This window comes from Boleophthalmus pectinirostris, unplaced genomic scaffold (genome assembly GCF_026225935.1).
Source record: "Boleophthalmus pectinirostris isolate CB_2022bp ecotype Guang Dong unplaced genomic scaffold, ASM2622593v1 HiC_scaffold_15, whole genome shotgun sequence".
Taxonomy (NCBI): Eukaryota; Metazoa; Chordata; class Actinopteri; order Gobiiformes; family Gobiidae; genus Boleophthalmus; species Boleophthalmus pectinirostris.
This window is the reverse complement of record NW_026571070.1, coordinates 29,672,784-29,685,140: the sequence shown is the minus strand read 5'-3', so window position 1 is coordinate 29,685,140 and position 12,357 is coordinate 29,672,784. Positions and strand designations below refer to the sequence as shown.

Genomic DNA, 12,357 nt, shown 5'->3' with positions numbered 1-12,357 from the left:
CTGGTTTAGTCCTGGCATAGTCCTGGAATAGTCCTGGTGTAGTCTAGGTTTAGTCCTGGTTTAGTCCTGGTGTAGTCTAGGTTTAGACCTGGTTTAGACCTAGTTGAGTCCTTGTTTAGAACTGGTGTAGTCCTGGTTTAGTCCTGGTGTAGTCCTGGTTTAGTCCTTGTTTAGACCTGGTGTAGTCCTGGTTCAATTCTGTTTTAGACATTTAAGAGTTTACGAATATTTATTTCCATGCTCAACTACAGACAAATATGCACCGATTTCTATCCTCCTTTCTTACTCCATAGGTTTAATGCCAGACTGTGGAACATTCCAGACAAAGCAATAACATTTGCATTGGAGAAGCTTTTGGCTGATCCTCCACCAGAAAAGTTACAAAATGCACCTTTAAATCTGAGCTACGATAAAGTTTTACCACAATTTCCTTGGTCCAGAAAACTCACAAAATCAAGTCATTTTTAAAATGCTAACAACAAATTAAAAACGACAAATGGAAGATTTATAAGTTGTCCCAAAGCGGACACATCGAATTAGACAGAAGCAAACTAGTCCCTGTAGCACCACAAGAGGAAGTCCAAATCTACCCAACCAAAACAACTCCGATTCCCAGAAGGCCTTTCACCTGCCATCTGGCCCCGGTGATGTCATACCCCTGCCTGGAAATCCTAGACAATAACGTTACGACAGGTTCACGGAAGTCCGCGGGGACCCTCTGGCGTTTTATGGGCTAATTCGATTCATAAAAAAACATGCTAGCTACACGCACGTTTGGGACCGGGATAATGGACCATGGCTAGACGGGCTTCGGCGCTGCTCTTCTCTCCCGCCATGCCTCGGGAGCAAGATAGCGCCGATGCCAATACGTGCGTTTCAATAAAAGGTTGCAGAGATGGCGACGATGTGACTCACGCGGTCGTTAGCTACATTCGATTAGCGTCTTTAGCCGGCTCATTGAAGGCTTTTACGATCGCATTAACTTGTATGGAATTTGGTTTTAAGGAGATTGAAGCAGTGGGTGGAATATTCACTATGTAAATATGTCCGGTCGAGCAGATGAAGTGGGGAGATTGGAAGTAACAGCAAAGTTGCAAAGTTATTGATGGAGGAAATATAGCAAGTACTTTCATGGTTTTCAAAAGTACAAATACTGAGGGACTAACTCTGAGTGTAATAGTAGTTTTTCTTGACACATTGATGATAACGTGACTTGTTTTATGTACTCCAGGGGCAGTGTTGGGAAGGTTACTTTTAAAATGTATTCCCCTACAGATTACAGATTACATACCCCAAAATGTAGATGTTAAAGTGAGTAAAGTAATCTGAATACTTTGGATTACTTGATATTGTCATGCTTTTTAAAACGACATGAATGTAGCAACCACATCCTGAAAATTAATGTTTGTTCTCTTCAAATTGACTGAATAGGTTTGGTGTAGAGTAGCAAAGACATAAAATGTTTTGTCTGCTAAAGGACAATAAAAAGTCCAGTCTTTCCTTAACCGTATTAAAAAGATTATTGATAGAGAAATGCTTGCAAAAATGCAAAATATCGATATATTGTATTGTTTAATGTAATGATACAGTATTGATATCATGGACTGCTGTATCGATATATCGCCAAGTCTATTTTTTGGTGTATTTTACTCAATTATGTTGTTACAGCTACAGTTTTGTTGCTTGTTCAGAGGAAAAAAACTCATTTATGCAATACAGTTGAACTTTGCACAAGAAGTGATTTAACAAAGAGTTTTAGTGTCACAGCCATGATTTAGCCATTATTTTTTATTGAACCGTATCAAATAGATTTGAAATATAACATATCAAACTGAAAAAGCACTGTATCGAGATATGTATCGTATCGTGGACTATGTATCGAGGTATGTATCGTATCGTGGACTACGTATTAAGGTATGTAACGTATCGTGGACTATGTATCGAGGTATGTATCGTATTGTAGCCTATGTATCGAGGTATGTATTGTATCGTGGACTATGTATCGAGGTATGTATCGTATTGTAGCCTATGTATCGAGGTATGTATCGTATCGTGGACTGTGTATTGAGATATCATATTGTAGCCTATGTATCGAGGTATGTATCGTATCGTGGACTATGTATCGAGGTATGTATCGTATCGTGGACTATGTATCGAGGTATGTATCGTATCGTGGACTATGTATCGAGGTATGTACCGTATCATGGCCTATGTATCGAGGTATCTATCGTATTGCGGACTGTGTATCAAGATATGTATCATATCGTGGCCTGTGTATTGAGGTATGTATCGTATCGTGGACTGTGTAGAGATATGTATCGTACTGTAGCCTATGTATCCAAGTATGTATCGTATCGTGGACTATGTATCGAGGTATGTATCGTATCGTGGACTATGTATCGAGATATGTATCGTATCGTGGACTACGTATCGAGGTATGTACCGTATTGTGGACTACGTATTAAGGTATGTAACGTATCGTGGACTATGTATCGAGGTATGTATCGTATTGTAGCCTATGTATCGAGGTATGTATCGTATTGGCAGCTTCATAATGATACCCAGCCCTAACACACGCACACACACACACGCACACGCACACACACACATGCACACACACACTGCCCCGTCCCCTATATACTCCATTAGCCAATTAATGGGCCGGCATGTTAACATTGAGGGAAGGGCTGCCCACACTAAACGCATTATTACTGTACCGTCCAATTACCAGGCCTCCTCTGCTCTTCCCCGCATTCAAGAAGACCTGAGAGGAGCTTTTAGTGCACTACCTCCTCACGCCGTTTCATTTTAGCAAGGAGACAAGGGGCCCCGCGGAGAACCGGAGCTATATTTAAAATTACAGTAAGGATATTTCCAGTATTAAGGTTACATTTGCATGGTTTCTCCGCTCTTTTATGTGGGTTTTGTTCAAACGCTGGCTGTGTATTGTCAGAAGCAGACTCAGCCTTGCGTGTAAGGTTAAATGGAGTTGTCATAAGAGAGAAATGCTAGCGGCTAACAGGCTGTCTAGACAGGCTAATGCTGAGGTTTCACGGTGGTTAAGAGGCGAGATCGGGTCCGAAGAAAGCGAGCTATGAGATGAAGGAAAAATAGAAGAGCTACTGTAAAAAAAAATTTGATTTTGCATAGAAAGTAGAGATATAACCCAAAATCTGAAAGCTGATCGACTCCAGTCACTCATTCACCCGCTACGTTCATACGATACAAGTTGAGTGAAGTGTATTGCTCGAGGACACAACCACAGAATGCATTTGGTCTGAGCTGAACCGTCTGAAACTCTGTTACTTAAGTAGTTACACAATCTAAACATAAAGACCAGAAAATTCACTTAGAGCCAGAGTCTGGAACATTTCTGTTATGTCAATTTTATATTATAAAATAGTATTACAGTAGTTATTTTTCATAACATACAAAAGAAAATATGTTGAAATATGAATTGCTCTTGTGAAAGTCGACTTCAGGACCGTGGTTATTTTTATTTTAAATATGCGTTATAAAACAGAAAGTATATTATTATTGATTGATTGATAGCATTTATATAGCGCCTTTCAAGATACCTGAAGCACTTTACAGTTCATTATTCAGTCACTCCACACTCAGTGGTGGTAAACTACTACTGTAGCCACAGCTGCCCTGGGACCGATTGATGGAAGCGAGGCTGCCAATCTGCGCCATCGGCCCCTCCGACCACCACCATCACTCACGCTCACACCACTTTCATACTAGGCATTGTGGGTGAAGTGTCTTGTCTAAGGACACAACGACAGTTTCTTGCCACTAGCGCCTCATTGTGACACCTGGAATTCCTAGCGGTCTCCCATCCAAGTACTACCCAGGCCCAGCCTGCTTAGCAGCTGAGATCTGACGGGATCAGGCTTTTACAAGCCGGTATTGTTATAAAGTTAAAGGGACAGTCCAAAATTTTGGACATAGGACCTCATTTCCTAGTGAGCCAGAGTGTTGGAGACGTGTGGAGACACTTTTTGAAATATTCCATCCAGTCCTTGTATTTGCAGAAGTCGCTGGTGCTAGGCTAGTGCATGTCAATGGCCATAGTAATCCTGCCACTAAAAACAGTCTTACCCACTCCACAAAACACCTGAAACAAATCTATTATTACACCAGACTGTCCATGTGAATGTCTGTGTTGATGGAATAATTTTAGAAGTAAAACCAATCTTGCATTTGAAGGATTTCTGTCTGAGCAGCAGCAGTGATGTGCTCTTCCTGATAGAAAGCTCGGCAGCAGCGGATTTATATATGAGAAAATAGTCCCTCAAGATGTGACGATTCATGCGATGCAAGGTTAGTTTTATTTCAAACATTATTCTATCAGCACAGACATTTACATTGACAGTCTGGTGTAATAATAGATTTGCTTCAGGTGTTTTGTGGATTGGGTAAGACTGTTTTTAGTGGCAGGATAACTATGGCCATTGACATGCACTAGCCTAGCACCAGCGACCTTCTGCAAATACAAGACTGGATGGAATATTTCAAAAAGTGTCTCCACACGTCTCCAACACTCTGGCTCACTAGGACATGAGGTCCTATGTCCAAAATTCCAGACTGTCCCATTAAAATCAATTAATTTTTTTCTTACATGTATCAGTGTTAGTCATGTTGCCAGGGTTTCAAACAACAATGCTATACAATGCTTTATATATTTCTATAGTTTTCAATTTTTGCCCTTTTGTATGAATGTTTCAAATTAACTTTTAAATGGGTTTTTAGTCCATTGTTTAAACATTTCCAGTTTCAGTGACAACAAGGCCTCTTTGTTTTAGGGAGGTGTGAGCGAAAGGTAAACTAAATTGTCCAATTCTACTACTATACTGCTGTGACCGGTGATTAGTGAGAATTTATTAGCAATATGCTCTATCAATGTATTCTTTATCTTCCATATGGTCAAGACAATTTTTAACTGGACGAGATCCATTCATTTCAGAGTTTTCGAAAGCATCAAGTGGGACTAAACATCTAACCTCTGCCCACAACCGCATTTGTAATACAGGGTTCCTACTCGTTTTTACTGACAAAACTTTAAAACTTTTCCATGACTTTCATGACCTAAAGTGAATTATCCATGACTTTACGGCACCTACATGTGTAGAACTGATCAGACTTATATAAATATAAAATGTTACCCCTTTCCTCTCACTTTATGGTTTGGTATTATAGTTTTTGAACATTCAAAATACTATCAGTGCATTTATTGTTTTCTGTTTTAAACTAAAGGCACAGACGTTCAGAAATAATCAGAATAGTATAATGAGAACTTAACAGAACGCTGAAGTTGGTGAAAGAGATACTAAAATTTCCATGACTTTTCAAGACCTGGAAAATGACATTTTTATTTTTTTTTTACTTTTCCAAGATTTCCATGACCGTGGGAACCATGGTAATAGAGCTGCTAAACTGGGCAGGACCTGGAGGACTAAAAGGGAGAGTGATGTGGAGGAGGGGCGGGGTCTGGATATATGAGGATGAGTGTGATTGGCCTAACAGGTATCCACACTTCAAACTCCGCCCCTACAGCCCAGCCAGGTGTTTGTATCAGAAATAATCAGGTCAGTCCTGTGTGATGTCACATAGTACTTGAAATATCAGTGGGCAATGCAATGGAGGCAGCAGGATTTTTTTTTTTTTAAACACAAAGCAAATGAACTTTTAAAACACCATATACACAGTTTAGTGTTTAGACTCATTTTAATGGTTCTTTATTTATTTATTTTTGCTTTAGCTGTGTTTGTGTCTTTTATTTCATCTATGACTTTGACAAACATCCATCCATCTTGACCTCTGTTTCCACATGTCCGTCTTTCATATTGAGGCCATTAGCGGCACTCTCTGTATTGTGGCAGCTTTCTGTCAATCAAACCGTAACCAATGACAACAGAGAGGCCCGGGTGCACAGGAAACACACTGAATGTCACACAGTGTAATAACGTGTGTAGATGCATATGTCACAGTCACATGTTTCTCACAGAGGCCACAGAGAGAGGCAACTTTATGACCCATGAAATGTGCACAATGTAATGGGCCCATTTAAAACATTTTAGATAAAGTGACAACAGACCAGGCTCTAAGTAAACATACTCTGCCTGTCAAAAGTCTTATGCATGTTACGTCTTTCTTTTTTCTTACTACTTTTTACATTTTATATGGACACAGAAGACAACAAATATATGAAGCAAGATATATAAAATTATTTAGCAAAAACAGAATAACTGTATGTAAATGTATATATCTATAAAGATTAGGGCCGGGCATGTTAACGCGTTAATTTTGCTTTAACTAATTAATTCCTTATCGCCAACCATTATTTTAACGCCGTTAATGCAGTTTTTATTTTATTTTATTTTTTTTTATTGTAAACGTCTGTTGCTCACTGGCTTTTATTTTGAAAAAGTCCACCACGAGCGTTTCTTTAAGTTTGACATCTTTTCTTTACACTTTTTTCACTTTTTTCTAACCACGTGAGATGCAACCTGTCTGAGCGTCCGCAAAATAACTGTATGTAAATGTATGTATGTATAAAGACAAAATAACTGTATGTAAATAACATGACAACATATTTTTCGAAAAAGCAAAATGTGAGTAATTTGAGGATTTGTGTATAATATATATATATATAAAAATACATAGTTATTTAACCACTTTCAAACAAAAAACATTGAATTAGATGGGAAGTCCAAACTTCTGATGTACATAAACAATAAAATACATTATGGAAAAGACCCAGCTAGCATCTTACAGTTTTATTTTATTTATTTATGTATTTATTATTATTATGTATTATTATTATGTATTATTTATTTATTTAAGAAAGTTCATGAATGCATCAATAAAAATAAAAAAAATAATATATTATTATTATTATTATTATTATTATTATTATTATTATTTTACATACATTTGTGCTATCTCTTTGTGCATTCATAAATAAATCCGTTCTAAGTTCAATTTCAATAGCAGCCTAACCAACCGAAAACTGTATTAATGCTAAACTCAAAGTTAGGTTGCATCCCATGTGAAAGTGTGTGACACTTTAGAGTAACCACCTGATGACATCATGCAGTGAGGCCTTGCAATGTTAGTTCTTAAGATGCACCCTCTAAATTTAAAGGGCCAGTACACACAACAGATACATTGTATAAGCAGCTCTTGAGGTCAGAATAAGAAAACTGTGTGTCAGTTTTAAAGGTTTTTATTGTCTAAGAATCAAGAAGTGCACTGTTAGCATGCTAGTTGTGGATTATTTACTATGACATAAACATAATTGAAAGTTCTGAAAATGGTGAAAGCATAAGGTAAGTGAGGAATAACTTCGGAGCACTGCAAACTCTTTAAAACGAACTAACTCTGATTTTCACATTTTTAAAACTGTGAAAATCAAGTTCATCGCCTTCAGCACAAAACTTCAGCCATGTTTTTGACGAAGCAACAACAGTTACGAGCTAAAAAGTCTGATTTGCATAATACATCTCCTCCAATCCACCTGTAGCAGACAAAGAGTAGAGGTGAAAGCGGGCCTGCTTGTCTCGCCCCTTTCATTTCAGAGTCAACACTACAGAAAGTTTCAAAGTCGACGGTCTTTTTAATATGCATTGTTAGGGCTCCGGATGAAACAGAATGAATTTGCTCTCCGCGACTCCCCCGTGCAGCTGCCTTCAATAGATTTTTCTTTTCAATAGCCGCCCCTCATCAAAACACGCCGCATTGTTCTCAAGTGCAGATGGGGGCCCGCGTGTGCATCACAACCTAATCAAACTCCAGTAAATGAGTTGTGTATACAGCCGCCTGGAATAGCAAAAAGATTGGACAACTTATGCCCCATGCCTGAACTGTATAATGCAATCACCAAGATACAGCAAGTTCAGAAAAAGAAAAAAAAGTTGAGTGAATGTATGAATGTAAATACAGATCTGGGTATATCATAATGTCATTTGTATATGTAATGAGAGAGTACACGGTGGACCAAGTGTTGTCCAAACATGACTCTCGGAACAGCTTCGCAATTTCATGTTTTATCCACTAACTTAAAATGTGTCTCCATGGAGATGGGGCGACAGTACCTCAGCTGGTAAAGTGCTTGTCCTCTGATCTAAAGGTTGTAGGTTCGAATACCACTCCCTGCGTAAACATTGTTGGTAGTGCAGTCAGTTAACCCAAATGGATCGATCCCGAATATCACAGATGAGTACTGCTGTTGTGTCAGTGAGCAAGACACAACAGCTTTTTGTATTGCTAAAAAAAAAAAAAAAACTTGAAAACCACAGTGAACAAACTCTCCTTTCCACAGAACTAAGATGTACTTTATCAGGTGGTCCATAAATGAATGTACCTATGATAGACGAGACCAGGGCTGTCAAACTCAAATTCACAAAGGACTAAAATTAAAAACCGTCATGGGCCAAACTAAATATTTACTGAAAAATGTCAACAACATTTGTATGTTTTCTCTTCTTTCGAGATATGTAATGTTAAACCTTTTCTTATTAAAATAAATGTTTAATAATAGTTTTGCTTAAACATTGAATCCAGAACAAACAGAATATAAAATAATAACAAAATTTGAAATAAATAATGTCTCTTTAGCTTATCTGTAGCCAGCGAGCCAGCTCTAATACACATTTGATATGATCTCGCAGGCCTAGATAATTATATCGCGGGCCAAATTTGGCCCCCGAGCCTGAGTTTGACATATCTGGACTACACTTAAGGGCGTAGGTTTGCATGGGGACGGTGGGGACATGTCACAACCAATATTTGGGGAAGACAAAATAATCCCTACCAATATTTGAAGTTTTATTTTAATAAACAAAAATATAAATGTATTCAGATATTTTTCCAAACTCAGTAGTATTAATTGAACACATTTTAGTTCACATTTTCTTTATTAGACGTTCTGAGTTGTATTCAGTGATATGACGACAGGGTTACACCTGCTGTTGTTTCATTGGCTGTAACAGAGTGATGTCATTAGTGGAGCCAGGAGCCTAAACTGGGGAAGCGGCAGGACAGGGCCGCACCTGAAGATGGCGGCTTAAACAGGCATGAGTGAAGACGCTGCACCAAACTTTGACAAACTTTTCAAAAGGAACTTACTTGACTTCATCTTCAATTAAACTTGTCTTATAATGAGTTGCTGTGGAAAAAGAGCAACTGTCATCACAAGTGCACCTCCCAAACAGAGTCCTACTCGTGCACTGTGAGACCCCGACTCTACTGACAATATTCCATGGAAAAATATACGGACATGACCTCACAAATATCTCATCACCAATAAGCAAAGAGAAATCTGCTACAAACTTCTACATCGCTGTTATCCACTACACAATCATCTCAGAAGGACAATGGACACAAACTGAAAAATGAAACCACCTCTCACTTATTTTGGACCTGCCCAGACTCTGTGTGTGTGTTTGTTTGTTTTTTTGGGGGGGGATAATGTCCTGTCCAAAGCTGAGACCAAACCTAGGTCCTTGGTTAGACTACAAAATGTACTAAAACACAGTTAAGGTCATTATTTAATATTTTACAAGAATGTTTTATTTTTTTTAATCACACTTTATAGTCCATCAAATTAAGCACAAATTTGAGAATAATAAAAAACATAAAAATAATAAAAATAAAAATACACACTTTTTCTGTGGGACACTCTAAACAAAGACCGAAATCTTTACAGAATCAATGAGATGTTTAAAAAAAAACGGGATGCCAAAAGTTACAAATCCAATGTTCCAAATCCAAGCCAAAACAACAAATCACCACTTTTTTACTGAAGACACTCTAGACACATTGTGATAGAAAATCCCCGTGGTTTTGTTGTAATCCATAAAATAAGGGCACGTAGGCCAAAGTTTCTCCTGCCAACTGTTCATTACACTATCGCCTATAGTCGGTCATTTACATTCAACAGTGCACTTTTTCACAATCGCTCCTGTAATCAAAGTGTAAATGAGTTGCACACAGCTGCCTGGAACAGCTCAAATTTTCCATCTGGGCGACTCCCCGTGACTCGCACCCGGCCCCTAACCGCATAATGCAATCAGCCAGATAATTGTGCACGCTGGCTGGTGTTAATTCGCGGTGTTAATAATGGCGTTAACTTGCTGTAGGTATCAATATAATTACCAATGCAATCAGACTTCCTAATCAGCCGGTGGAAGGGGGCTTTTTGAAGTGCGTATGCAAATGAGCGCGATGGAGCGGGGGGGATAATGGGATGGCCTGGGCGTGGCGACTGATAACGGCGAGGCTGTGATCGCGCTTACAAAAACACAAAGATAAAGATCGGGACGCGGCGAGATTGCTCATTTTCGCCGTGCGGTTTAGTGGGAGTGGGGCTGGTGGGAGCTTTGATTAGTGAGCAAGCAAATTTTGGTAAAATTAAACCCAAAAAAAAGTCACATGTTACATTATTGTACTGTAAAACTATACACAAGAGCTGAACTGTGAGATATAATTGCCCAATACGGTATGTACTGACAAAGGGCTCATATTACGCTTATAATGTTGTTTCCTCATCACAAACAGACCTGCAGTTGTGTTTTGTTTCATTCACACATGTTTAACACACAAACCCTGCAGATTAACACTTATTTAGGAGTTCTTTCCTCAAATGGAAAGCACTTCCACCTTGTGATGTCATGTGATAACAAGGTGGAGCATTTTGAGCTTTTCAGATGTAGACAGACTATTACTGACACAAACATGTGAATGAAACAAAACACTACTCCAAGTAGGGCTGGGTATCATTAAGAAGTTGCCGATACGATACATACCTCGATACACAGGCCACGATACGATACATATCTCGATACACTGCACTTTCGATTCGATATGATATATTTCAAATCGATTCGATATCGTTCAATAAAAAATAAAGGCTAAATCATGGCTGTGACACTAAAAGTCTTTGTTAAACCACTTCTTGTGCAAAGTTCATATGAAACACAAACATCAAAACTAACAATAAAAATATCAAATGTGTTGAATAAATGAGTTTCCTTTCACTCCACAAGCAACAAAACTGTAGCTCTGTAACAAAATAATTTAGTAAAACACACCTAAAAATACTCTTGGTGATATATCGATACAGTAGCCCACGATATTGATACTGTATCATCACATTAAACGATACGATATATCGATATTCCGATATTTTTGCACACCCCTAACTCCAAGTGTGTTTTTGAGGAGGTATCAGCGTTTGGCTTAATGCTTAGTTTTGTGTGACCCTTGACTATGAATTTCACAACAGCAGTTAGTTAAAGCAACGCTGTGTAACTTTCTAGAGGTGGTACATCATTGAAATGATTCCAAACTATACTTAGTTTATTTATTTAATGAGACAGGGACAGTGCACAATATACATTAACCTCAACAGGAGAGGTGCATTGTACCAGGTTGTAGCACCAGTGTTAATTTCCACCTGTCGTCCCTGGACAGGTTCATTCATATATTGTATTTAATTGACTTTATCTATAAACTATCAGTGATTCTTCCTGGAGACCTGTGTAGCATGGGGAACTACATATGAATTCATTTCAGTGCAGACAACATGAAGAAATATGTTTTTTTTTATTCTTGGGATTATGACACTATTTGATTTGAATTAAGGCATTTTAAAAGCAATAAGTTTCCTATCTACAATAGCTTCTCCAAAATATCACAATAAATATCGTACTGTGAGATGCATATTGTGATAATATCGTACTGAGATCCTGGACATCGTTACATCCCTAGTCATTAACTTTCATAATAACATATACTTTGTAAATAAGCATGTAATAAACATTTAAATGAGATAAAAATAACTATTAATTAGTGCCAAAAATACATTTTACTATTAACAAATATTAATATGATATTAGTAAATAATTGTTTTCTACTTGTTAAAACATTAATACACGGATTTCATGCAAAAACAACAAATTAGAGCTAGAGAATAAGCACCAGAAGGAAATGAAACATACAAACTCCACACAGAAAGGCCCAGGCGACCCAAGGATCAAACCCGGAACTGTGAGGCATGAGTACTAGCCACTCAGCCAGCATGCCACCCTTCAAAAGAAAAGTATTATGCCGTGCTGTGTAAGACTATAGCCAGATGAAAAACCAGAATAAGAGTCAGTTTTGTGGAGATGCAAGCCCGCTCACAGTAAGGATGAAAGTGCAATAAAATAAAACATAAAAAGCAACATAACATCAAAAACATACTTTCAATTTTGGTTAAAAAGTTACACGGTGGACCTTTAAGATGTTAACCTCTAAACTTGGAGTGCTTCAATACTTGTGATCTCCTCAATGCTCTGTTGTTGTTTTCAC

The 12,357-nt window shown here is 38.0% G+C and overlaps 1 protein-coding gene and 1 pseudogene across 1 annotated transcript in view; both read right to left on the bottom strand.

Annotated features, from left to right (window-relative positions):
- The window catches only part of pard3aa (par-3 family cell polarity regulator alpha, a), an 826,722-nt gene that overhangs the window by 247,082 nt on the left and 567,283 nt on the right, over window positions 1–12,357 (bottom strand). The window lies entirely within an intron of this gene.
- Window positions 3,807–3,923, bottom strand: LOC129408196 (5S ribosomal RNA; annotated as a pseudogene).